Below are 23544 nucleotides of genomic sequence, written 5' to 3'. Positions count from 1 at the left end.
AAAACAAATTCCCAGCTCAACTGGGCAATTACTTCTGCCCCTACTGACTCACATACCCAGGTGTCAGGAAGAACTTTGTGCCGGAGATTGGCACATTGCACTCTATGCAAATGAACATAGAAGATGAGCAAGGCACCCTTGCACATAGGGACTATGGAAGCCAGTCACCATGAGCAGCCAGAGGGAGAGCAGAAGATAAGGAGTGAGAGGATGCTGCACACACACCAAGAAGGAGAAAGAGAGACAGGACAACCAAGTTATACCATGTGGAAAGGGTGTAGAGCTAGGACATCCTACCTCAATATGATGGGGCGGCCTTTTGGCTAAGATCAAGTGTAGTATGGAGAGGATGCTGCACTTGATTGAGGTCATTAGGTTACATTGAAGCTTCATATGTTTCATATGAAGCAATTTTTAAAAGCGGCATCTCGGCCTTTTGGCTAAGATACAAATGAGCCCAAGTCTTGGAGGAGGAACCTCCCCCTTCTCCAATCAGCTTGGCTCATGTAGATCGGGCCCAGGACAGGGTGGTTTGGTCGCTTGCCCTGTCTTGTCAGCCTGGATTGGAAATGTCTCAACTTGTTGAGACTCTGAATTGGATTTGATTTGATTGAATTGGAAAAGTATTTTTTTTTAAATCAGTGCCAAAGGCAACTAAGGTCTAGCCATGAGGTGGTGACAGACAGATGTCACATGGTCCAGCAGCAATTCAGGCTTCAATCCATTGACCCCCATGTCCTGCCAGTCACTTAAAATGTCACTATTGTTCTCAAACTCCCTCTCTCAGGATCTTTCCAGGGATCATCAGGAGATCTGTCTGGCAAATCTTAGCGAGCAGCACATAGCTATATTATGGCTGTAACTAATGCCCTGTTTGCTAGTGTGGGGGGTTCCTGTAGATTTTGTGTCTCAGAGGCAGACAGCAATGGCCTTTGCCCAATCATCAGGTTTCCCTCAGATGGAGGGTGTTATTTGTTGCACCTATGTTGCCATAAAGGTCTCAACTCAACATGCAGACACCAAGTCAACCGGACACAGACAGTCGCCCGAGGCCAGAATTGAACCTGGATCCTTGGCACTGTGAGGCAGTAGTGCTAACCTCAGCGCCACCGTGCCGCCCAAGGTTCCCGATGTTACAAATTCCTACTGACTGGGGCACCATCATGATTTCTCTCCCTCCACTGAGAGGAGCTGTGCACAGATGTTTCTGACTCTGACATCCCATCCTGCACTTTGGTGCGATGACTTTTACCCTGTGCCACCAACTCTAAATAACAGCACTGTAATATCCCAGATCATCCCTATCGCATCAAGCGGAGGAAGAGATGTCCAAGGAGGCAGTGTCACATCTTACTCACACTACCAACCCAGATACAAGCAGGTCAAAGGGATAGAGCATGAGTGAGTAAGATGTGACACTCCGGTGGGAAGGGGGGTTGGGGGAGAGTGAGGGTGAAGAGCTGGGGCCTGCATGAGGTACAATAGGAGTTATCTGAGGAATGAGCTGACAGTACACTCAGATTACAGTGCTGTCATTTAGAGTTGGGATAATTGGCATGGCACTTTCAATCATTCACCCACTGAGTCTTGGCAGCTAACTACATGACTGCATAATATCTGTACCAAATAATGCCAGCAAGGGGATGCCACCCTATAGCTGTGTCTTGTGAAACCGCTCCATGCTTCCAGTGGTTCAGTACAGTGCACTTTGATACAGCAGCAACAATGGCAATTGTCCCATTATGATGGATCATCTGTTCCAGGTCCAACTAGCAGTTAGACAACATTTACAGCTTGGATACTCACCTGGCAATGAGCTCTCCATTGACGCACAGGAACTTCACCATTGATGAACAATCTCTCATATGGGACTTTCTTGAAGCCTGGCTTTTTATCTGAGGCCGAGGTGCCCAACCCATGCTGGGTCCGCCTTTTACCAATCTTCCAGGGTCACCCACACTGACTCCCTTCTCCACCCACCCACTCCCCCAACTCTACCTGCTCCACCCACCCCCCCCCCCATCCCACCCCGCCACCCCCCCACCCCCAACCCCCATCCCCCATCCACATCCCAACCCCCCCAGACCAAAAATCAGAAGTTTGGGCACCATTTTAACTGGTCAAGTTCACAGAGCCGGGACTTCTCCTATCTCTGCGCAGCTAACCCGGGAGTGAAAATCTGGGCCTCTGTTTCTACAGATACTGTCCAACCTGCTGAGCATTTCCAGCATTTTCTGTTTTCATTTTGGATTCCAAGCATCTGGAGTACTTTGCTTTAGTATAACCATGGGTGGCTATTTCTTCTGCGAAGTATCTGTGAATCTCTGATCTTAAAGATCAACAAACAAAAGAAATCTAAGTAAGTCAACCAACAGGGCTCTGCTGTTTAACACTTTTACGAACTAGTTCAAAGCAACTTGAGTTACTTGGACTGATTTCAACAACTTGCAATTACCCGGTTCCTGTTGCAAATTACTGTAATGTGCTTGGCAGTTTGGTGTAATAGATAAATAACTGATTGATCTTCTGAAGTGATATGGATGGGTTATGGAAATCCCACATGAAATCCAGTGAGCATGAACAGAACTGCTGTTTATCCACAATGTTCCAGATTACCTCATGCACAAGGTCTCAGTTAAATTTACAGGAAGTGGTGAGTTCACCGAATAAAGCTGGATTTTTTTGCTGAATACAAGAAAAAGTATCTGGACGGGTTTTGGCCACAACAGCAGCTATTCTGAGGTTTTCTTCTCAAAGAACTGTTCCGCTTTCTGTTATTCGGTTGAATATTAATTAGAAAGACAGCAATTTATTAATTTATTGTATTAATTTTTATATACATTATTGCCACTGATTTTTTCAATGTCCTTAGCTTTTGTCAGATACTCTGGCAAAAGAAACATTAGAAACAGCAAAACCTGAGAGCAGGGTTAACTTTCAATTACTTACAAAATTGACATGCAGTATTCCACTAGACCATCAGAATTCAGGTAGGGATCAGAGGAGGGGAGAAATCTGAGCTATTGTGAAGTTCGTCCACTTGGCAAAACAAGTCGAAGTCCAAATTAGAAGCTTATTTAATTTTCTTTTGCCAAATTTACTTTTGGTTTTGATCCTGCACATTATCATGGTACTTTCTAACAAGGTTAAGTTTTAACCTGGATGAATTTCATGGTACTGGCTAGCAGAGCCTGGATTTCAACATCTTATCTCAATCCTGCCGGCTGTAACATTGATCCACTGCATTTGAGGTGGTGAACTGTGCTACTTATATCTGATTTTTTAGCTTTGTTGCACTTATTAATTCCTGGATGTTTGCTTCCGAAAGAGGAAATCCAGTCTTCATGGGCTGAACATGTGATGTGCTAAATGGATTTACATGATGTGGATTTCACAGCAGACACAGGTTCTTGCATGTTGAGAATCAAAGGAAATTGCCAGTTTCGTATCTTTGATGCAGTTAGAAAATTTGCCTTGAATTTTCAGTAACCACTTGCTGAGAAACATTGTATGTTCATGGCATCTATTTCAAAGTTCATATTGCTGGCAAGAAGCTTCACCCATTAGTTTTGTATGTCAGAAACCTGCCCTCAACTTCCATGGACCAAAGCATCTTAGGAACTCAGGGAGGATATTGCCATAACCAGAAGCAGTGCCCAGCAAAGAGGTACTTTGACTAAGTGACAATTGCTATGATAATAGTGGAGATGAATATTCTGGCATACTGCATGAAGTAATGCAATATTGGTTGGACTTTAACTAGGCAGCTGTGATTGCACTGTTTGCTTTATCACTATCAGCAGAAGAAGCAGAACCCAAAAGTACACACAGATTGCTGACGACATGTTGAAAGTGCAGAAAAGCTAGCAGGATAATCAACACTTTTCTAACAATAGAAATTTAAAGTTTCAAAAGTTCACTAGGTACCATTTGGTGATGAAAAATGTTAACAGTGCAAGGTAAATTTTATATATTAACACCACCAAACTGCTGATTCTTTTGAAATGTAGTGTTACAAATCATTGTTGACATCAGTGATGTAAGAAAGTTTGCCGAATCTGCAATAAAACTCAAACAGTTTTATGGTGTCTCCATTCTGAGTCTGGAGGGAAAGCAAGGTGACGCTAGCCTTTAATTTTAGGAACTGATTATTAGGGCCACATATGTTGATGAACATGAGCTCTGATCTTTTGGATGGCTGGTCTTAAGGTGGTGCTCCTCTTCTTTGAATGTTAATGTGTGATATTTTACAGTCACCTGTATAGGCAGACAAAGCCTCCTTAATTAACTCACCTGCGAGATGAGGCTGATAATTAACTGAACTTCAGATCTCTTAATTAGGCTGTGTCACAGAAGTAAATAATTATCTAGTTTTTCCCCAAATAACCACTAACCTCTCTCTCACCATGAATGTTAATTCATCTGGATACAATCATGACTGATAGTGGCTAGCAATAAGTCTAACTGCCCAGCAGCTACTCTTCTGGGTTTAATCCATTGTTATGCATCAAAGATTAGCCTAATTGGGCCGATGAGAGGTGCTTTGACTCATTTTCTCTGTGAAGGAACAGGCTAACTAAGCAATTAATTTTCTCATCACATTACTTTTCTATTTTTTTGTATTTTTATTCCAATTCAATCAAATCAAGTCCAATTCAGAGTCTCAACAAGTTGAGGCATTCCCGATCCAAGCTGACAAGACAGGGCTCTCACCTCCTGTCTTGGGCTTGAGCTACATGATCCAAGCTAATTGGAGTAGGAATAGCTCCTCCTCCAAGGCTTGATCTCATTTGCATCTTAGCCAAAAGGCCGAGATGCCGCTTTTAAAAATAGCTTCAAATGAAGCTAAAATGCAACCTAATGACTTCAACCAAGTACAGCATGTCGATACTACACTTGATCTTAGCCAAAAGGCTGAGAAGCAATAGCAAAAGTCAACCTGTGCTAAAGGACAGCCATGATGTGGAGATGCCGGCGTTGGACTGGGGTAAACACAGTAAGAAGTTGATCTTAGCCAAAAGGCCATACTTTTCTATTGGGCAGTGCATCCTGGCAAGGATGGCATTACAGTTGGTGGCTGTGCTCTACAATTGTACTTTCCCCTCAGATCTCTGTCGCTGTCCTTTAGTAAGAAGTTTACCAACACCAGGTTAAAGTCCAACAGGTTGGTAGCAAATGCCACTAGCTTTCAGAGCGCTGCCCCTTCGTCAGGTGGAGTGGAGAAATGCTCACAAACAGGGCATACAGAGACACAAACTCAATTTACAGAATAATGATTGGAATGCAGTCTTTACAGATAATCAAGTCTTAAAGCTACAAACAATGTGAATGGAGAGAGCATTAAGCACAGGTTAAAGAGATGTGTATTGTCTCCAGACAGCCTTCACGACAAACAACAGAGCAGAAACTGATAGCCAAGTTCCGCACACATGAGGACGGCCTCAACCGGGATCTTGGGTTCATGTCACACCATTTGTAACCCCCACAGCTTGTCTAGACTTGCTGAATCTCACTGGCTGTCCTGTCTGGAGACAATACACATCTCTTTAACCTGTGCTTAATGCTCCTTTCATTCACATTGTTTGTACCTTTAAGACTTGATTATCTGTAAAGACTGCATTCCAATCATTATTCTGTAAATTGAGTTTGTGTCTCTGTATGCCCTGTTTGTGAGCATTTCTCCACTCCACCTGACGAAGAGGCAGCGCTCCGAAAGCTAGTGGCATTTGCTACCAAATAAACCTGTTGGACTTTAACCTGGTGTTGTAAACTTCTTACTGTGTTTACCCCAGTCCAACGCCGGCATCTCCACATCATGGCTGTCCTTTAGCACAGGTTGACTTTTGCTATTGCTTCTCAGCCTTTTGGCTAAGATCAAGTGTAGTATCGACATGCTGTACTTGGTTGAAGTCATTAGGTTACATTTTAGCTTCATTTGAAGCAATTTTTAAAAGCGGCATCTCAGCCTTTTGGCTAAGATGCAAATGAGATCAAGTTTTGGAGGAGGTGCAATGCCTACTTCAATCAGCTTGGATCAGGTAGATCAAGCCCAAGACAGGAGGTGAGAGCCCTGTCTTGTCAGCTTGGATCAGGAATGTCTCACTTGTCGAGACTCTGAATTGGACTTGATTTGATTGAATTGGATTTTCTTTTTAATCTGTTTGAGCTATTAGGCTTTGAAGATTTCTATTGTACTATTCAGAGCACAGGCTGGCTACACTAATATCATCCTCCCCAAAATATACTGGATGAGGAATAAGTAATGGCATCCCCCTGGTGGTGAAAACTGCTGCAAACTACATCAATCCTCAACACAAGTTAGTGCCATTCAATTAGCAGCTTTTAATATTGTAACTTTCTTGGACATCATGCTTTTGACATTAATTGACCCAGTGAAATTCTTGCAGATATGAGACATATTTAGTGGCATTGTTGCACTTGCTAGTCAAGAGGGCTTAAACCTGGTGTAAGGACACCTCAGCAGAGAAACTGTGATTAAAAATTCTTTACTTATGTGCTCCAGGGGACTTCAAGTAGATTGTTAAGATCCACCACTATTCTCAGAGGTTAGAAAGTGAAGTTTGAATAAAAGGGATTAACAGGTAGAGTTCCTTGCCTTGTTACCACGGATTTTATATTCTCCACAGATGGGTTTGAAGTTGGAGAGGCATGATAAAAACCCAATGGGTGATCTTCCGGCCACAAACCCGCCCTTCCCTTGACCTGTCTGGAATTTTATGGAGGTCACTTAAGGGCCTCATCCCACAGCCACTGATATCCTACCTACGGCCAGGGAAGGCCCATGCTATGCAGGAAGCTGTGTGAGTGTTACTTAGTGGCACTTCAAGGCGTTGTAAAGAATTTTGAGACTTTGTTTTACTCAAACCCACGTTCTAAATAAACATTAGACACACAAGTTAGACATTTGCAAATCGATGTAGCAATTGTTCAATGTTGAGATTTCGAGGTTTGCATTTAACATAACACTTCAACTAGTATGTTTCAGCTATGCACAGTTCCAAATATAGTCTTGCACGGAATTCTTCCATACAGGCTTGATGCTTTCTGAGTTCTGTCCTAGACTGTGCTCTGAAGGACTACATGCTTTACTCTGCGGACGGTGTCACTCTCCAATCATTCATTGATCCTTTTCTCTGTCAAGAACCTTACTCTACAATGCTTGCAGGTACCATCATTACAATACAACACAGTCTATATCTTGATAACTCATTCACAAACTCAGTCTGTCACTTGTCAAGGAATGGTCATGGTACTTTGTTTCTGGTACTTAGGGAGTGTGATATGTTCCTTCTCTTTCTAATATTTCTATTTGTCATCTTTTCCATCAACGATGTCACCATATTAGTTCTTGTGCATTTCTATTAATGTGATTAATTCAACAATCTTGTTCTGGCATTTAATCTCAGGTTCCATTGCTGCCTGATATGCTGCTTTGTCGAATTCTCTCCAGCACAGTTCTTTTAAATGAGTGGCTTCATTTTCTAATCTCTTCCTTTCATCTTCTGCATTAACCAATCTTCTGCTTGGATCTGAGCAGTTCTTTGTTTAATGCATCTGCTTTCTCCTCCACGATCATTCTCAACACAGGTGCCCCACAAGGCTGTGTTCTCAGCCCCCTACTATACTCTTTGTAATCTATGACTGTGCGGCCAAATTCCCCTCCAATTCGATTTTCAAGTTTGCTAACGACACCACCGTAGTGGGTGGGATCTCAAACAATGATGAGATAGAGTACAGAAATGAGATAGAGAATCTGGTGAACTGGTGTGGCAACAATAATCTCTCCCTCAATGCCAACAGAACTAAAGAGATTGTCATCGACTTCAGGAAGCATAAAGGAGAACATGTCCCTGTCTACATCAATGAGAGTCATGATGTGGAGATGCCGGTGTTGGACTGGGGTGAACACAGTAAGAAGTCTCACAACACCAGGTTAAAGTCCAACAGGTTTATTTGGGAGCAAATACCATAAGCTTTCGGAGCACTGCTCCTTCATCAGATGGAGTGGAAATGCAGATTTCCACTCCATCTGACGAAGGAGCAGTGTTCCGAAAGCTTATGGTATTTGCTACCAAATAAACCTGTTGGACTTTAACCTGGTGTTGTGAGACTTCTTACTACATCAATGGGGACAAAATAGAAAAGGTTGAGAGCTTCAAGGTTTTAGGTGTCCAGATCACCAACAACCTGTCCTGGTCCTCCCATGCCGACAATATAGTTAAGAAAGCCCATCAATGCCTCTACTTTCTCAGAAGACAAAGGAAATTTGACATGTCAGCTATGGCTTTCACCATCTTTTACAGATGCACCATAGGAAGCATTCTTTCTGATTGTATCAGAGCTTGGTATGACTCTTGTTCTGCCCAAGACCACAAGGAACTATAAAAGGTCATAAATATAACCCAATCCATCACCCAAACGAGCCTCCCATCCATTGATGACTACACTTCTTGCTGCCTCAGCAAAGCAGCCAGCATAATTAAGGACCCCACGCACCCAGGACATACTCTTTTCCACCTTCTTCCTTCGGGAAAAAGATACAAAAGTCTGAGGTCACGTACCAACCGACTCAAGAACAGATTCTTCCCTGCTGCTGTCAGACTTTTGAATGGACTTATCTTGCATTAAGTTGATCTTTCTCTACACTCTAGCTATGACTGTAACACTACATTTTGCACTCTCTTGTTTCCTTCTCTATGAACGGTATGCTTTCTCTGTATAGCGCGCAAGAAACAATACTTTTCACTGTATGTTAATACATGTGACAATAATAAATCAAATCAAATCAAATCCTCCGCCTGTATTTTGCATTCAGCCTCCAGCACTTGCAGTTTGGTCTGAGCCATTTCCAGTTTCATCTTCTGCAATTGCTTTGTTTTAAATTACTCTTCTCCTTCAGCTTGATATTCACCTGAAGTACCTTCAGATGAACTGACAAGTTTAAGTGGCCCCTCTTTGTTCAGAGCGTTCTCTGCAGTCTTCAGGCTGTTTCCAAATTTGTTCCAACTTAACTTTATTTCTCAACTGTTGCTTTCCCAATCTCTCAATTGAGAGCTGATTTATTTGTATCCAATGATTAAACTGTTCTTCTGGGTTTCTCATTCACAGTATGTGCAAGTTTAACTCTAGAGTCCATTGCTCTGTTTTTGCAATCCATTCAGTTTATCCATTTCTAAATCTCTTCTAAGATGAATCCATCATTCCCTTCTAACATATGATAATGATCTCTCTTCTCATACTTAGCATGTTTTCAGAGAACTGATATGTTCCTTTTGTTGTAGTTGCAACAAACTCTACTTTTACGTTCAATATTTCTTTCTTCTTCTTGTTATATTTATTGGACAATTTTCCTGAATTCCTAACTCGCTCCAACAGTTGTGTTTTCTCTTTGGGTTTGTCCATTGCTAAGCCCTCCTCAGCACCCTCAAACGCTGGACAGTTTCTGCCTCTGTGCTGAATTTAGATTACAGGTCACAAATTTTTACCTCATTTTCTACTTGCTGTAGTTCTCGGTGAAGTTTATTGAATTCTTTTCTTTTCACTGTTATTTCTTCTGCGGTGGCTTGTCTTACTTTCTGACTGGTTGCATCTTTATTGTTTACTTGTAGTTTATTGCCAAAACTTTGAAGAACTTTTCATTACAATACAAAAGGATGGGACACAATCGAGTCTTACTGTTTCTGCTCTTCATTTATTCATTTAGGGTCTTCTCAGAGCCCTATTTCTAGAGTACATTGGTGTCCTCCTTCCCCGGCATCTTTCAGTGCTCCACCCTCTCTGGGGTTTCTCAGCGCACACTTCTCCGGAATCTTTTACTGCCTACTCTGAGTCTGGAGTTACCTCTTCCTTGAGGGTGTATTACCTCCTTGGAGCTCCAGCATTGCTGCTTCTTTTGGAGGTCTCAACTTCCTCCACTGAGGTTTTGCATTGCTTATGGACCCCCTTTTGAGAGTTGCCCTCTATCTGGGGTCTTCTCTGATTTTCCTGTCCCTGTTTGTGTTCCTTCTTGTGGTTGTTGCATTAAATGTTGTACAACTTTAAATGTATTAGTGCTTTAAGATGGCCAACTTTCCTTGCTTTAAAACTGCCACAGCTGCTATTTCTCTGTCAGAGCCTCTCCCACGCTTTTGATGGTTTAGCGGGAAAATACATCTCCTTTTTGGACCCCTGTTAGACTGTTAACTTCTTTATTTTGTTTCTGTTAGAAGGCTTTCACAACGATTTCTACAGTTTTCTTATTTCTTCTGGCTGGCTGGGGAGTCCGTTTTTCTCTTCTCCTGATGCCGTCCTTTTTGTTAACTTCATTAGTAGCTGCCGTGCTGTCTGATCGAGACCGTTAGCTTCTGTTTTTTAAAAAAATCCTTGTTTTTTTTAACAGGTGAAGGACTTTTGTTCCAGAACTGCCACTCCGGGATCGCTCCCCGGACCCCCTGCAGGCTCTGTACAGGTCGGGAGATGTGCAAATCTCAGCTTCTCACTTTCCCATGTTTCTCAGATAAATTCTGAAACTCCCAGAAGCTTTTCTTCCCCTTTTTCTGCTTCAGCCTCTGAACCTGTTTAACTGTAGCAAATCTCTGCTTTCTATCCAAATGTCTTCTTTTTAAATCGGGACCACAGCTCTCTTCCAGCTTCTTCCCTTCCTTTTACATCAGACACTCCTGTCCTTTTTCTCTTTAGAAGTTTTACTTCTCTTGCTCCTGAAGGCTTTTCTTTTTATTCATTCACAGGATGTGGGTGTCACTGGCTGGGCCAGCATTTATTACCCATCCCTAACTATCCTCCAATTCAGAGGGCATTTTAAGAGTCAACCACTTTGCTGTGAGTCTAGGGTCACATTGTAGGCCAGACCAGGTAAGGATGGCAGATTTCCTTCCCTAAAGGACATCAGTGAACCAGATGAGCTTTTATGACAATTGGCAATGGTTTCATGGTTATCATTACACTTTTAATTCCAGGTTTTTATTGAATTCAAATCTCACCATCTGCTGTGATGTGATTTGAACCCAGGTCCCCAGGTTTTACCCAGGTTTTATAAATTGGAGTATCGAGTATAAAAGTTGGAGTGTTATGGTAAGGTTATATAAGGCATTGGTGAGGCCGAATTTGGAGTATTGTGTACAGTTTTGGTCACCTAGTTACAGGAAGGATGTAAATAAGATTGAAAGAGTGCAGAGAAGGTTCACAAGGATGTTGCCGGGACTTGAGAAGCTGTGTTACAGAGAGAGATTGAATCGATTGGGACTTTATTCCCTGGAGCGTAGAAGATTGAGGGGAGATTTGATAGAGGTGTATAAGATTTTGATGGGTATAGATAGAGTGAATGCAAGCAGGCTTTTTCCGCTGAGGCTAGGGGAGAAAAAAACCAGAGGGCATGGGTTAAGGGTGAAAGGAGAAAAGTTTTAAAGGGAATATTAGGGGGGGCTTCTTCACGCAGAGAGTGGTGGGAGTGTGGAATGAGCTGCCGGATAAAGTGGTAAATGCGGGGTCACTTTTAACATTTAAGAAAAACTTGGACGGGTTCATGGATGAGAGGGGTGTGGAGGGATATGGTCCAAGTGCAGGTCAGTGGGACTAGGCATAAAATGGTTCGGCACAGACAAGAAGGGCCAAAAGGCCTGTTTCTGAGCTGTAATTTTCTATGGTTCTATGGTCCCCAGAGTGTTACCCTGGGTCTTTGGATTACTAGTCCAGTGATAATATCACTAGGCCACTGCCTCCCCTAAGACTGATCTCTCTTCATTTTAGTTTTCTATATCTTTCCAAACCTATTGCCTTGCCGACCGCACTAGGTCCGTTACTTCATCTGCCCCTCAGGGTCTGGCACTACCCGAACAACTCTGAGTCTATTTGCCCAGAACAGACATTCGGCTGGGTATCCCTGTTTTCCAAACTTCAACTAAATCAGGTACTCACATGTAGGCTGTGCCATCCAATTGATCCACCTCATCACCAATATGTTACATAGTGGATAAAAGCAAATTACTGCGGATGCTGGAATCTGTAACCAAAAGAGAAAATGCGATCCGTAAGGAGAGAAATGAGCTGATGTTTCGAGTCCAGATGACCCTTTGTCAAAGCTGTTACAAAGCAAAGTTACATAGTGGCATTTCCGGTCATCGACAAGAGATTTCAGACTTTGTCAGAACAAAAGGTATTTTTTGATAAAGAGAATCTTGGTACAGGTGGCAGCCCTAGGCTGCCTTGGGGCAGCCTACCAGCTGCTCCAGTCCTTACATGATTACTGCATAGTGTTGTCCCTCAAACTAGGGTGTTAATTGATGTGACGGACAAAGAGACACAAACACGAGATATTTCGTACAAATCACTCTTTATTAAGGTTTAAAACAATTGATAAACACTGAACTGCTCTATCTTCACATATATCACTTGTTAAACTACTTGTTATCTGTTTAAATACACAATCAACACGGAACTGCTCTTTACTTCACTTCACAGAGTACTGACTATTTGTTAGTTACGATGATTAACAAAACTCATGGCTTGGATTTAAATACTACCCATTGCAAGGTGAGGTGATCAGGCTCCCTTCTGTGGGCCTTCTTCTCCGATCCTGAACTCAGGGTAGTCTTCTTATGTGATGATTGATCCTGCAGGTCTCACTGCTGAATCTGCTAACTTCTCCCTTTATTCAGTTTCTTCCAGCATCAAGAGAGTTATTTTTTCATGTATACAGATGCCCTGTCACCCATTTTCCTCAATGCCAGCTTGAAAAACCCAAATCTGCTGGCCTTGTTTTCTTTGTTGAGTACACCTCATCACGTTTGCTTGCAAAAACAAGCTGCTTCACAGACCCTGTGTTGTGTAAGATTGGCTACTTTTCCCATCATGCTTTGCTGTTAGCCATCCAGCTTCAATGGCTTCTAGGAGTTTTCTGCCCAAGAGAGGACTCCACCCTTTGGGATGATCACTCACTCTCAGTTACCATTGGTCCTTCAAGTCAGGTAACCTTCTTCTGCTGTACTGTCTGAAAGAGACAGCCCCACAATTACGACTGTGGGCAGGTGTCAGGCAAGTGGGTGGATGCACCTGGGCCTATCAGAGGCACCCTCTCCAAAACCCTTCTCCCAATTATTCCATTCCTTTGGCTTCTTGAACCTGGCACCACACCCGATATTCCCTCTCCCTCCCCACCCTAGCACCCTCATTGAGACCTCCCCACCATAGCACCCTGACTGAGACCTCTTGACACATGGACGCTTCGGCAATGGTAGGAATGCTTGTGTCCTCAGCAATTGCCTTTGCCCCCCGGCTGGTGCTGCTGGGACTTCAGAGCTGTCAGCCATTCCGATTGGCAGATTCACCATAAAGCAATTAACGCTGTCCCTAGCATTAGTTTGCTGCAGGGCAATCATCGAGATTGTGGGCAAGTTCACCATCAACATCTCTCGGCCTTTTGGCTAAGATCAAATGTAGTTATGCGGATGCTGCGCTTGGTTGAGGCCATTGGGTTACATTTAAGCTTCATTTTCATATGAAGCAATTTTTAAAAGCGGCATCTCGGCCTTTTGCCTAAGATGCAAATGAGATCAAGCCTTGGAGGAGGAAGACCTCCTCCAATCAGCTTGGCTCATGTAGATCAGGCCCAAGACAGGGTAAAGGGTCGCATGCCCTGTCTTGTCAGCTTGGATCGGAAATGTCTCAACTTGTTGAGACTCTGAATTGGACTTGATTTGATTGAATTGGAAAAGTATTTTTAAAAATTTTTAAAAGTAGTGGAGTGGGGGGAGGAGTAGGGAGATTCCAACATCAAATAAAATCCAGCACAACATGAGTGGAAACTGAGAAGATAAATGTCACCCTCTTGAGAAATTGCAAATGAAAGGCTCCCACTTTGTGTTTCTTATATATTTATGGTGCAAGTATGCTATCATGTTTGGGAAATGAGATGAAAAGACATTCTCAAAACCTCACATCTCTCAAGTTGCAGATAGCAGATGTTTACAGACGTACAGAAAGTACTGAAGGGAACAGAGTACTCCATCAAAAACAAGAGGGCAGTGACAAGGACATGGTGTACAGTACAACTTGAAGCTTCAGTACGTGAGGAATGTGCAGCGACTAGAATTCCTTCATGTTTTCATACAATAATTCACGGTATGGTATTTGCGTTGCCTCATACCAGTGCAGGCATAAGAATATTACAATTTGTTTTAAAAACTGTACTCCCTTTACAATGGACCCTGGTGGCTGCCAAGGGGGGTCACCTGACTTTTGCAACTTCAACAGCTTCGCCAGGTTTCTGGAAAGTTGCAAACTAGATTATAACAGGCAGGGGTTTCCCTTAAATGGACATACCCAAGCTGCACTCTCTTCTGTGGAATTTCACACCAACTATTATCAAGGCTTACTCCAAAACACAGGGACAATACTCTCTGATTCCAGGGTCTGCCATGTAACATTGAGTCTGCTCTACCATTCAATATGATCATGGTTGATCTTGAGCTCCAACTCCACTTTTCCGTCTGTTCCAAACACCCTTAATCACATAAGAACTAGGAGCAGGAGTAGGCTATCTGGCCCCTCGAGCCTGCTCTGCCATTCAATCAGATCATGGCTGATCTTTTCATGGACTCAGCTCCACTTACCACCCTGCTCACCATAACCGTTAATTCCTTTACTGTTCAAAAATCCCAGAGAAATCAATAATCTCTTATCCCAGCCTTAAAACCTCAACAGTAAAGCATCCATAATATTCAGGGGTAGGAAATTCCAAAGATTTATAACCTCAGAGTGATATAATTTCTCCTTGTCTTAGTCCTAAATAATCAGCCCCTTATCCTGAGACTGTGCTCCCATGATTCAGCAGAAATACTCTTTCAGCATCTATCCTTACAAGGCCTTTCAGAATCTTGAATATTTCAATGAGATTACCTCTCATTTTTCTAAACTCCAGAAGATACGAGACCAATGCGCTCAGCCTCTAATCTAGTGAACCTTCACTGTGCCACCTCCAATGGAAATATATCCTTCCTTAAATGTGGAGACCAAAACTACACACAGTATTTCAAGATGTGGTTTCACCAAAACCTTGTACAATTGTAGCAAGACTTCTTTATTTCTGTACTCCAGTCCCCTTCCATTAAAGGCCAACATGTCCCCTGCCTTCCTAATTGCCTGCTGTACCTCCCTGCTAACTTTCTGCGTTCCTTGTACATGCACATCCAAATCTCTCTCAATGTCAACATTTACAAGTTCCACATCTATCACAGAATATCAAAGAATATTCTTCCTTTCTACGACAAAAGTGAATAACTTCATATTTTGCCAATGTTAAATTCCTTCTGCCACCTTGTTGCTCATTCATTCAACATGGACAGAACAGCTGAACAGGCGAGGTGAGAGTGACTGTCCTTGGCATCAAGACAGCATTTAATCTAGTGTGGCATCAAAGAGTCCTCGCAAAACTGGAGTCAAGGGGAATCAGGGGGCAAACTCTCCAATGGTTGGAGTTATATCTAACACAAAAAAAATGGTTGAAGATCACTCAATGGCGTTCAAGAACATTGCAGGAGTTCCTCAGGGTAGTGTCCTAGACCCAAACATCTTCAGCTGCTTCATCAATTACCTTCCTTCCAGCTCAAGGTCAGAAGTGGGGATGTTTGCTGATGATTACACAATGTTCAGCACCATTTGAAATTCCTCAGAGTCGTCATAAGCAGTCCATGTCCAAATGCAGCAAAACCTGGACAATATGCAAACTTGGGCTAACAAGTGGCAAGTAACATTTATGCCACATAAGTGTCAGGTAATGTCCATCTTCAACAAGAGGGAAATATTCCCTTGTCAAGAGCCATTGCCACTTGACAGTGGCAGTACCATTAATGAATGCATCACTATCAATATCCTGGCAGTTACCATTGACCAGAAACTGAGCACATCAATCCTGTGGCTACAAAAGCAGGACAGAAACTTGGAAGCTTGTGCAGGTAAGTCAGCTCCTGACTCTCCAAACCCTATCCACCATCTACAAGGCATAAGTCAGGAGTGTGATGGTGCAGCTCCAACAACACTCAATACTCAACGCCATCCCAGACAAAGCACTTTGCTTGATTGCCACACCATCTACAAACATTCATTCCCTCCACCACAAACACATAGTGGCTACAATGTGTATAATCTACAAGATATACTGCCAGAACTTAGCAAGGCTCCTTGGAAAGTACCTTCCAAACCCACAACCCATCTAGAAGCACAAGGACAGCAAGTACATAAGAATATCACCATCTGGAAGGTCCTCTCCAAGTCACTCACCATCCTGACTTGTAAATATATTGCCATTCCTTCACAGTCGCTGGGTCAAAATCCTAAAACTCTCTTTCTAATAGCATTGTGGGTGCACCTTCACTCCATGGACTGCAGCGTTTCAAGAAGGCAGCTCCCCACCACCTTCTCAAGGGAAATTAGGGATGGATAATAAATGCCAGCCTAGCCAGCAATACCCACATCCCACTGGTGAATTTAAAAAACTGGCAGTGGCATGGTGTAACCATGTGCGGGTAATTCATACTTTGGCAGTGTGCTCTTGAGTGATGTCACAATTGATGAAGGTATCAGTACATGCATTCAGAAAGTAGGTTCTGCCTTTGGCAACTCCCACAACCATGTCTGAAAGTAGCAAGCACAAAGGTGAAGAATAAGACCAAAAATAAGAAGAAGGTCATTGTCCTTACCACTCTGCTGCATGGCACAGAATCCTGGGTCTTCCATAGGCACCTCATCAATGCTCTGGAATGCATCCACCAAACACTCATGAGGTACATCATGAGGACTTGATGGCATGACAAAATTACAAGCAACCACATCCTTCATCACGTTGGACTCAATAGCATGGAGACCACCCTCCAGAAACTTCAATTTAGTTGGCAGGCCATATCTTCCACATGGATGACTGCAGAACCCCCAAGCAGATCTCATGTGGACTACTATCTCAGGATAAATTAAGGTGGTCAGTACAACCAAAACAAGAAATTCTGAAAAAAAAGGAGCCTTATGAAATTCTGCAGTGCACACCTAACCTCGTGGATTCAGCAGGTCTCGAAACTATCAACATCAAACTCACAACATCCGGCATGCCCAGAGGAAGGCTGGAGGTGGGACAGCTGCAGAAGATCCTCATTGCATCATTAACAATAAGCTTCACAATTGTCAGTCTGTAAGTAGCAGCTACCCTTGAAGTTGTTACATACAATTCTTCTTCAGCAGCGAAAGGCAGTAAAACTCATGAGTTACAAACTCCTAAGTGAGTCGCACAGTTCCATGAGCTGCCTTTTTCTCAGATAGTTGCAGGCCATTTTGAGGACTCTAATATTACTTATAATATATTTATGGCCATAGCTGATCAGTGAGGTCAGTAGAGGTAGGAACTGTAATACTAACTTTATACTCTCATTTCCATCACATAGCACATCTATCCTGACACAAATTGGTGGAAATTGCCATATTCAGTCAAAACAGCAGTTGTACTTCTACAAACGAGAAATATTATAATATTAAATTTGATAGACTTGTAAAATTTAATTTCTCATTCAGACACAGAGCTGTCTTAAACATTGAAAAAAATAATGCAACTTACATACTATTTTCAAGAAAAGAAATGGAATGGGGATGTGGAGTAAAAATCTGAAGCAAGAGATCTGATGAGATGAAGGCATGGAAAATCTGTGGGTGGTCTGGTTTCTGCAGATGTGCTGGAAACATGCCTGCCTTTGAACTCCACAACTGACCCTGCCAATGATTATGGGACAAGACACAGAGTCCTCATGACAAACCTTCCCTCCTTGTATTCTAGTCCTGTAGGAGTAAACGGTTGCTCCTCCTCCAACAACGCTATCCCAGAAAGTCAGGTTTAACACTAGGATTTGGCATTGACAGGTCCATGCCGGATGGAATCCATTCAGCAAGTACCTTTACAGAGAACAAAGAACAGTACAGCACAGGAACAGGCCCTTCGGCCCACCAAGCCTGCGCCAATCACATTGTCCTATCTCGACCAACTGCCTGTATCCCTCTATTCCCCGCCTGTTCATGTGTCTCTCCAGATAAGTCTTAAATGTCACTGATGTGTCTGCCTCAACCACCTCACTTGGCAGCGCATTCCAGGCCCCCACCACCCTCTGTGTAAACAAAACTTCCCCCGCACATCTCTACAGAACGTTTCCCTCCTTACCTTGAACTTGTGCCTCCTTGTAATTCTCATTTCTGCCCTGGGAAAAAGCTTCCAAATGTTCACCTTATCTATGCCCCTCATAATTTTATAAATTTACATCAGGTCACCCCTCAGCCTCTGTCTTTTGAGGGAAAGAAATCCCAGTTTATTCAATCTCTCCTCATAGCTAATACCAGGCCTTTTCTGTACTCCCTCCAAAGCCTCCACGTCCTTCTGATAGTGTGGCGACCAGAATTGGACACAGTATTCAAACCAACGTTTTATATAACTACAACATAATTTGTCAACTTTTATGCTCGATGCCCCGACCAATGAAGGTAAACATGCCATATGATTTTTTCACCACATTTTCTGCCTGTGCTGCCACGTTTAAGGATCTGTGGACCTGTACTCCCAGATCTCTCTGTGTGTCTATGCTCCTGATGTTTCTGCCATTTATTTTATAGCTCCCACCTGAATTGGATCTACCAAAATGCATCACCTCACATTTGCCTGGATTAAATTCCATCTGCCATTTCTCCAGCCTATCTATATCCTGCTGTATTCTCTGACAATCTTCATCACTATCCGCAACTCCAACAATCTTAGTATCATCCACAAAGTTGCTAATCAGACCAGCTACGTTTTCTTCCAAGTCATTTATACATATTACAAACAACAGAGGTCCCAGCACTCATCGCTGCAGAACACCACTAATTACAGACCTCCATTCAGAAAAACACCCTTCCACCCCAAACCCTCTGTCTTCTATGGCCAAGCCAGTTCTGAATCTATCTAGCTAGTTCACCCTTGATCCCATGTGATTTAACCTTTTGCACCAGCCCGCCATGAGGGACCTTGTTAAATACTTTACGAAGGTCCATGTAGACAACATCCATGGCCCTTCCTTCGTCAATCATTTTTGTCGCCTCTTCAAAAAAATCAGATTAGTGAGATTCAGACTTAAACTGGAAGCCTGTCAGAAAAGCTGTAGTTTTTTGGTCCACCATGGGCCTCAATGCAAACCATTGCCAATCTCTTAGAGAACTGGCAGCAAAAATCTAGAGGTCACAGGGATGAGATAGCCAATTACATGGTGGCATCCAATGTAGATAGATTGACTTCATCTATTCGCAGTAAATAAGTTATAACTACTCGACACCAGCAGCCTGCAGAAGAGGGCATGGTTGACTGCATTCTGGGGCTGTGAATAACTGAAGAAGTATTCATGCCAACATTTATAGAAACAAAGAACATATATTCATATAAAGTGAGAGGGACATATTTTTGTAAAATATAGAGAGGTATCCTCAATGCTATCTTGATTCTTCTTATCTCATCACGCAAAGTCAACACCACTGCAAAAGTGAATTATGCAGCATTGGTTTCCAGTCCACCAACCTCTGTGAAGAAATACCTCACTGTACTTCGATTCTTGTTTATGGACCCATGTGAAATGATTTTTCTTTTCCTAGTAGTCTCTGCACTGTAAATCTCAAGTTTGCTGTGAGGTTATTAATAGAAAATTGGATCACACCAAAAGCAAGGGTTTGGAAAATACGCCATTGCTTATAAATGGGCAAACAAATCTAAACACCATTCTGTTTACAGACAGGTGTGAGAGGAGAGATTAGTGCTTAAATAACCCTATCCATAACAGAAATTGGGAACTCTAATCCAGGATTATCAGAGCAGCATGGTGGCACAGTGGTTAGCATTGCTGCCTCACAGCACCAGGGACTTGGGTTCAATTCTGACCTTGGATCACTGTCAGTGTGGAGTTTGCACGTTCTCCATGTGTCTGTGTGGGTTTCCTCCAGGTGCTCTGGTTTCTTCTTAGTCCAAAGATGTGCTGGTTAGGTGGATTGGCCATGCTAAATTGTCCCTTAGTGTCCCAAGATTTGTAGGTTAGAGATATTAGCAGGGTAAACACATGGGATTACAGGAAAGGGCCTGGGTGGGATGCTCTGTCGGAGAGTTAGTGCAGGTTCAATGGGCTGAATGGCCTCCCTTTGCACTGTAGGGATTATGTGATTCTATTCTATGATTCTATCATCCATTTGAATTTGACCAGAGTCCAAGTGTAAGACATGAGCCAAATCTGATATAAAAGAATCAGCTAGAAGCTAAGAGGAAAACTATGTGGCTAGGACACATTTTAAAACACAGTAACTTAACACAGAGAATTCCTTTTCCATAACAAAAAGAAAATGACAACTTTTGATGCTCAGATATGGGTCTTACAAGGAAATTTGAAAGATGAAACATTTGCATTCCTTAGCACAGAGCAACTACTACAAGCAGTAGCTCGGGAGGTACAGTTACAATTACCCGGTAAAGTGAAGAGAAGCAAACTGATCCAGTTGTTGGGAGAACATTTGGATCTCAGTTTACCTGTAGAACAGCTAGACTAAGAGATCACCCAACCATGACTCCGCATACCCACTCTCCACGCTCGCAAAGTCAATCTTGAAAAGCTCAGAATGCAGCTAGGATTTAAGGAGAGGGAAATAGAGAACGGAAAGTTTGGGAAAGATAAGGAAGGGAAGCACAAGAAAGGGAAAGATAGAGAGCAAGAGAAAGGGTGAGAGAAGAATTCCATCTCTGAAAAATCAAAATGGGACTAACAGCTCAAAGGGAGAGCGAGACTACACAGCTGGAAGCTGTGAGGGAAAATCTCTCTCCACCCAGTTGCACCCATTATCCTCCTAACCCAGAACCACTCTCTGAGGCCCTTGTTCTTGCCAGATTCATCCCCAAATTCAAAGAGAGTAATGCAGAGTCATTTTTTGCCACTTAATTAGCTGGACAGCTAAAATTGCCATTGGATACCTGGGAATTATTAATTCAACAGGTCTGCTCTATGATGACTCTTGAAGTGTCCATGAAATATAAGTTTTCATCCTTACTGTTGATAAGTTGGTCCCAGAGGCATATTGCCAGCAATTCCACATTGCTCATAAGAAACCCACACAAACCTGCATTGAGTTTGAATGGATGAAGCAAATTGTGTTCGAACAATGGGTTAGTTCTCTAAGAATTACATGAGCCTATGAAGGACTGTGTGAGAGGAATTTATAAACCTTATGGTGCATTTGCAGGAGCAAAGAATTCTCACAGCCTGGGATGCAGCAGTAAGAGCAGGCAACTACGATCTCACTGTGAGGCCTGGAAACTCAGGCAGAACTTTTCCAAACCATTCCCATGAAACATTGGAAAGATAAATAGGGCAACCAAGATAGGAAAGACACCATATCTAGAAAAGAAAACACAAAGGAGTGTGCGAAACCTGCAACCCGGCTGGAGGCCTGTGACTAGCAGGGCTCTGTATTGGGACCTCTGCTGTTTGTGATTTATATAAATGATCTGGAAGAAGGAGTAACTGGGGTGATCAGTAAGTTTGCGGACGACACAAAACTGGCAGGACTTGCAGATAGTGAGGAACATTGTCAGAGGCTACAGAAGGATATAGATAGGCTGGAAATTTGGGCAAAGAAATGGCAGATGGAGTTCAATCCTGATAAATGCGAAGTGATGCATTTTGGTGGGAATAATGTAGGGAGGAGCTACACGATAAATGGAAGAACCATAAAGGGTGTAGAGACGCAGAGGGACCTGGGTGTGCAAGTCCACAGATCTTTGAAGGTGACGTCACAGGTGGAGAAGGTGGTGAAGAAGGCATATGGCATGCTTGCCTTTATAGGACGGGGCATAGAGTATAAAAGTTGGGGTCTGATGTTGCAGATGTATAGAACGTTGGTTCGGCCGCATTTGGAATACTGCGTCCAGTTCTGGTCGCCACACTACCAGAAGGACGTGGAGGCTTTGGAGAGAGTACAGAGGAGGTTTACCAGGATGTTGCCTGGTATGGAGGGGCTTGGTTATGAGGAGAGATTGGGGAAACTGGGGTTGTTCTCCTTGGAAAGACGGAGGATGAGGGGAGACTTAATAGAGGTGTATAAAATTATGAAAGGCATAGATAGGGTGAACGGTGGGAAGCTTTTCCCCGGGTCGGTGGTGACGTTCACGAGGGGTCATAGGTTCAAGGTGAAGGGGGGGGAGGTTTAACACAGATATCAGAAGGACATATTTTACACAGAGGGTCGTGGGGGCCTGGAATGTGTTGCCGGGCAAGGTGGTGGAGGCGGACACACTGGGAACGTTTAAGACTTATCTAGACAGCTATATGAACGGAGTGGGAATGGAGGGATACAAAAGAGTGGTCTCGTTTGGACCAGGGAGCGGCGCGGGCTAATTGTTCTTTGTTTCTCGTTTCAAGGCTTCATTCTATGATCATCTTGCTGGTGCCAGTACAGAGCAAGACTGCGGATAGTTGGGAACCTGTCTCAGGGGCAGGGAATTCAGATGGTGTTCGTAAAGCAGAAGTGGAAATGAATAGGGTTGGGAAGCATTTTCTGATCAGGGTCAGTGTGATCTCCTGGACTCGTTTCGATCGCCACAGGGGGTCGGAGAGGAATTTCCCAGATTTTTTTTCCCCATATTGGCCCTGGGGTTTTCACTCTGGGTTTTCGCCTCTGCCTGGAGATCACTTGGTCTGGAATGGGGGGGTGGGGGTGAGTTAATAGGTTGTGATGAACAAAGCATCGTAGCTGTGAGGGACAGCTCGGTGGATAGGATATTAGGATGTAGATAGGCTGGAAAATTGGGCGGGGATCCTGGATTCAGGATTCAATCCTGGACCGGGGAGCGGCGCGGGCTTGAAGGGCCGAAGGGCCTGTTCCTGTGCTGTATTGTTCTTTGTTCTTTGTTAACCCAAAAGGAGAATGCCAGAGGCCAGTGTGTTCCCATTGCAGAACAACAGGCCATTCCAGACCAGAGGGCTGGAGATTGCGAAGAAAGCCTGTAGATCCAATTGGGCTCCATATAAATAGGCCTTTGAAGGACCCCCCAGTGAGTGGTGCATAGAGCAGGTAGAGACTCTTGCGACAAAAACTATCCTTTGGAGGGCATGGCACTATGTGTGTCTGAGCGAGACAAACCCCGAAAGAGCTTCCAGAGTTCAGACTTTTCAGGAACAGCAACCCATCCCGTTGTACTGCTCCAGGACACAGGGGCCACTCAGTGCTTAATTTTTGAGGGAAATCTAAAACCTACCCCCCACCCCCACCCCACTAAGTCCTCCCTGAAGGCCAAATCACAGTGGAGTGGGTGGAGGATATGTCTGGCTTCGACCGTGCTACGTTCAGCCCCTGCTCAACATTGATGGGTGCTTTTTCACTCATTCCAGTCTCTAAACCTTTTCCAGCTTTCTGCTGTCCTGCAGGTTTCTGCTGGCTACGAGCCTGCACTGGCCTAGCGTAGACACACAGAGTGCAATGCCCGCCAAAGGATAGTTT

At 43.4% G+C, this 23544-nt stretch overlaps 2 non-coding genes across 2 annotated transcripts; one reads left to right on the top strand and one right to left on the bottom strand.

Moving 5' to 3' along the window:
- Positions 1–4727: 4727 nt before the first annotated feature.
- LOC144482134 (U2 spliceosomal RNA) lies at positions 4728–4926 on the bottom strand. Its single transcript, XR_013495870.1, has one exon. It is a non-coding gene; the product is annotated as a U2 spliceosomal RNA (small nuclear RNA).
- Positions 4927–5848: 922 nt separating this feature from the next.
- Positions 5849–6038, top strand: LOC144482104 (U2 spliceosomal RNA). Its single transcript, XR_013495858.1, has one exon. It is a non-coding gene; the product is annotated as a U2 spliceosomal RNA (small nuclear RNA).
- The last annotated feature ends 17506 nt before the right edge of the window (positions 6039–23544 follow it).

This window comes from Mustelus asterias, chromosome 2, assembly GCF_964213995.1.
Source record: "Mustelus asterias chromosome 2, sMusAst1.hap1.1, whole genome shotgun sequence".
In the NCBI taxonomy this organism is placed as follows: Eukaryota; Metazoa; Chordata; class Chondrichthyes; order Carcharhiniformes; family Triakidae; genus Mustelus; species Mustelus asterias.
This window is presented reverse-complemented; position numbering and strand designations above follow the sequence as displayed.